Source organism: Mesoplodon densirostris, chromosome 9 (assembly GCF_025265405.1).
Source record: "Mesoplodon densirostris isolate mMesDen1 chromosome 9, mMesDen1 primary haplotype, whole genome shotgun sequence".
Lineage (NCBI taxonomy): Eukaryota > Metazoa > Chordata > Mammalia > Artiodactyla > Ziphiidae > Mesoplodon > Mesoplodon densirostris.
In genome coordinates, this window is record NC_082669.1 from 56,837,925 (window position 1) to 56,842,771 (window position 4,847).

General features: G+C 40.1%; 1 pseudogene; it reads right to left on the reverse strand.

Moving 5' to 3' along the window:
- Window positions 1–746: 746 nt before the first annotated feature.
- On the reverse strand, window positions 747–1,289 carry LOC132496286 (chromobox protein homolog 3-like; annotated as a pseudogene).
- Between the last annotated feature and the right edge of the window lie 3,558 nt (window positions 1,290–4,847).

Below are 4,847 nucleotides of genomic sequence, written 5' to 3' on the forward strand. Positions count from 1 at the left end.
TTTTTCCTGTCAGGAGTTTTACAAATAAACTTCCATTTATATGGCTGTAGTTATAGATACGGATTCAGATACAACTGCTTTTATTGTCCAATTTAAGTTATTTACATTATATTAAAATTTTCCAATTAATTATGGAATCATCTACCTAATTTGAAAGGTTAAGCCTTCAGGAAAATTTTCCATTTAACTTGAACGCATTTATTTCTTAGGCTGCTCAGAGCAATGGCATCCCAGAAACATGGGCTTATCCCTGGTTATGAATTGGCATTTTTGTTTCAGCAAGTGTTTTTTAAAAAAAAAAGAAGGAAAAGAAAATCATTTACATATGTGTTTTATGTATACACACAAAAAACCCCTCATAAACGAAAAACCCAGAGTGGTCCTTAGGCATATATGAGTTAAACACAGTCTGATTGTGTAATGACTGTGGAGATTTCCTCCAACATTTAGAAAATCTGTTCCCTAATGCAGAGAAAATAATATATCATGGTACCAAATGTTCTTTAATGATAAAGGAAGCAACTAAGAAAGCTTTATTTATTTGTTCAATGTAACCAGTGCTATAGACTCAAAAAGAAAAAAAACAAAAAAACCCCTTAACACTCCTTCAAAATGAACATACAAAACTTTATTTTCATTAGAATCTAGTTATTTCTTCGCACTAATAAACCAAAAAAACCAAGACCCAGAGCTTATATGCATCAACTTGTGTGTGTATGTAATTATATATATGGCAATGCAAACAATTATTGAGCTTCATTTTCTGGACAAGAGTGCCCAGTTAGTCTCTGAATAAAAAGCACTGCAATCTGAGGACACTTCATTTTTGCCTCTTTGGCCAGCACCAAGTCTGCCTCATCTGAATCTTCCTGTTTCATGAGAAACACCAATTCTCCACTGCTGTCTGTGGCACCAGTTATTCATTCAGGGTCAGACCTCCGACAAAGCCTCTTGCTTTGCCCGGCAGCATCTCTCTTCTTTGATTCACTATCATCAGACTCGCTGCCAGATAAAGATTTTCTTTTTGTACCACCTTTTTCTGAACCCGCTGTTGGAGAATTAACAAATGTTTCAATTACCGCTGGGCAGTATAAGTTTTCTTCAGGTTCCTAGTATTGTCAGCATCTGTATTCCCTTCCACTTGAGGAAATAACCATCCCCTCACTTTCACTACACGTCAGTTCTGTCTTTTTCCACCACCAATTCTTCAGGCTTTTCCTCTCTGACTTTTTACTCTTTGCATCCTGTTTCTTTCCCATGTTTTGCAATGCAGTTTTATTGGAGGCCATTTTTATTGCATACTTAAAGAGGTATTATTCCTTGCCTTCGAGCTGCCCCGAGGTATGCTTCATCTCTGGCCCTGCATGCCTCAAGCTCGAGTTCCCTTTAATCCTCATGTTTCAAGCTGCAGGTACAATCCCAACGTCCTGGCCGAGCTGGGCAGGAGGGCTCCCATGGGTCTCACCAACATCTCTGCCTCAGCCCCCAGCAACCCCCCTCCTGCCAAAGCATCCCCTTGGTTCAGACAACATCAGTCATTGCGTCTCTCCACAGGGGCAGAAGAGCAGAGTGGAAGTCTCACAGGACAGATATCCCTCATGTGTGGAGGACAGTAATAAAGGCACCTCTTTGTGCATGAGAGCTCTCCCAACTCCTCCCTACCTTTGACCCTCACTTTCACAAGCCTTCCTCCTTGGCTCTCGCTCCACAGGCCTCACCCTCCCCTGGTCATCTTTTTGACTCAAGCAGGAAAGAAGTCAGAAATGCATAAGGCTCACCGTGGATTGGACAAAAGACTGAGCAATTATCTACATTTGACACACAGCTACTCTCCTTTTCTCATCAGGATATACTTGGTGAACATTTCCTGACAGAGCTGTACTGGAGGTAGCCCAGGGAATTTATTCTCTCTGTCTTTGACCTGGTTTTATCAAGGGACTGCTAGCAGGGAAGTAATAAAGGTAAGTGAACCCCCGAGGCTACATAAAACATTTTTATAAGCAGACATTTCTAGACTGTGTCTCATCACAAGCTAACTGCAGTCTAGAGCTGGTCTTTCCAGCACATCACCACTCCACTACCAGTGTCTGGTAGCAGGTTACTGGGAAGAAGTGCAGGAAAAGATGCCATGTGCCTCAGTTAGACTGATATATTATCCAAAAATATTTGCACCTGTGAGTTCATTGTGTGGGAAAGAATCTTTTCAAAGAGCATTGGTTGGGTTTTTGTCTGCTTGTGAAAGTAGTGGAAAATCAACTATAGAAAAAGCCCCAAAAGCATAAGAAGGAAAATAAAAATTGTATGTCATTCCACCTCACAGAGACAACCAACAGAAACATTTTGAGATATTTCCTTTCAGCCATGAGAGACAGGAGAGAGAGTTACCACAATTGGGATCATATTTAATTATGTATGCATTTTTGTGTCTTGCTTTTTTCATTTAACACTACATCATTCATTTAACATTCAACAAATGTTAATGGACCATTATCAATCAGAAGTACACTTGTCTCTGAATTCTATGAGAATTTTCTGATAATATTAAATACTCTTCAAAAACTATTTTTTAAAATTTATTTATTTTATATTTTTGGCTGCTTTGGGTCTTTGTTGCTGTGCACAGGCTTTCTCTAGTTGCAGCAAGCAGGGGCTACTCTTCGCTGCAGTGCGTGGGCTTCTCACTGCAGTGGCCTCTCTTGTTGCAGAGCATGGGCTCCAGGCGCACAGGCTTCAGTAGTTGTGGCACGTGAGCTCAGTAGTTGTGGCTCGCAGGCTCTAGAGCTCAGGTTCAGTAGTTGTGGCGCACAGGCTTAGTTGCTCCACGGCATGTGGGATCTTCCTGGACCAGGGCTCGAACCCGTGTCCCCTGCATTGGCAGGCAGAATCTTAACAACTGTGCTATCAGGGAAGCCCCCCAAAATGATTTTTAAAAGATACAGTATTCAAAAAATTTACTGTTCTATAACATAATTAAATCATTCTCCAATTTTTGAACATACACATTAGTTCTTTTGTTGTAACAGCTTTATTAGAGTATTATCTGCGTTTTAATTTAATCTAAGTATTTATTAATAATCTAAGTATTTATTAATCTTAGTATTAAATCTAAGTATTAAAATCTAAGTATTTATTTATTTATTTATTTATTATTATTATTATTTTTTGTGGTATGTGGGCCTCGCACTGTTGTGGCCTCTCCCATTGCGGAGCACAGGCTCCAGATGTGCAGGCTCAGCGGCCATGGCTCACGGGCCCAGCCGCTCTGCAGCATGCGGGATCTTCCCGGACCGGGGCACGAGCCCGCGTTCTCTGCATCGGCAGGCGGACTCTCAACCACTGCGCCACCAGGGAAGCCCTAAGTATTTATTAATAACAGCTTTATTAAAGTATTATCTGCATTTATTTAAAGTGTAGAATTTGCTAATTTATGACTTATGAGTGTACCTATGAAACCATCATCACAATCAAGATAATGAACATATGCATCACCCACAAGACTTTTCTTGTGCTCTTTTGTAATTCCTTCCGCCTGCCTTCCCCAACCCCACCCCTGTCTCCAGGTAACCTCTGATCTGTTTTCTGATGCCATAGGTTAGTTTGGATGTTTTTAGACTATTTTATGAATGGAACAATACACTATGTACTCTCTTTTGTCTGACTTCTTTCATTCATAATTATTTTGAGATTCATCTATGTTGTTGTGCAGTCGGTAGTTTGTTTACTTTTATTTCCAAGTAGTATTCCATTGTATGGCTATACCACAATTTATTTATCCATTCACCTGTTGATGGACATTTTTGTTGTTTCCTTTTTTTATTTTTTTTTATTTTTATTTTTTTATTTTTTTTTTCTTTTTGCGGTATGCGGGCCTCTCACTGTTGTGGCCTCTCCCGTTGCGGAGCACAGGCTCCGGATGCGCAGGCCCAGCGGCCATGGCTCACGGGCCCAGCCGCTCCGCGGCATATGGGATCCTCCCAGACCGGGGCACGAACCCGCATCCCCTGCATCGGCAGGCGGACTCTCAACCACTGCGCCACCAGGGAGGCCCTTTTTTTTTTATTTTTTTATTTTTTTCTCTGTTTCTTGTTTCCTTTTTTTAAATGTTATTAGAAATAAAACTTCTATGGACATTGCATGTATCTTTTTACAGCCATACATTTCTTTTTCTCTTGGATAGTCTGTACAAAGACTTACACACAAATGTTTTCGATTCTGAGGATGAAATAGATGTGTTGGTCATATTATGTGGATGTGGATATTTCTAAGAAAGTGCCAAACTGTTTTCCAAAGTGGTTGAACCATTTTCATTCCCGTGAGCAGTTCATAAGAGTTCCACTTGCTCCAGGTCCTTGCCAACACCTGTCATGTTCAGTCTTTTCAATTTTAGATATTCTAATAGGCATATGGTGGTATTACCTTGTGTTTTATTTTGCATACCCCTAGTGAGTAATAATTTTGAGCATCTTTTCATATCCTTACCCAATCTACTGGTCAAATTTCTCAAATCTTCAATCATGTTTAACCTAAAGTGGTGACTTTCAGTCACAGAAGAGTACTTCAAATTTTATTTTATTTTTTTGGCCACGCCTCGTGGCTTGTGGGATTTTAGTTCCCTGATCAGGGATCAAACCAGGGGCTGTGGCAGTGAGAATGCTGAGTCCTAACCCCTGGACCGCCAGGGAATTCACAGAAGAGTACTTCAAAATGTAAGTTCTTAGAACATTCTTTCATTAATGATGCACTTGTGCCATTTTGTCTCATTCCTATTCAAAGCACTCAAGATGGTCTTAGAAATAAAAGATTGATCATATTAATAGATGATTAACAGGTGATGATGATGGTAATTT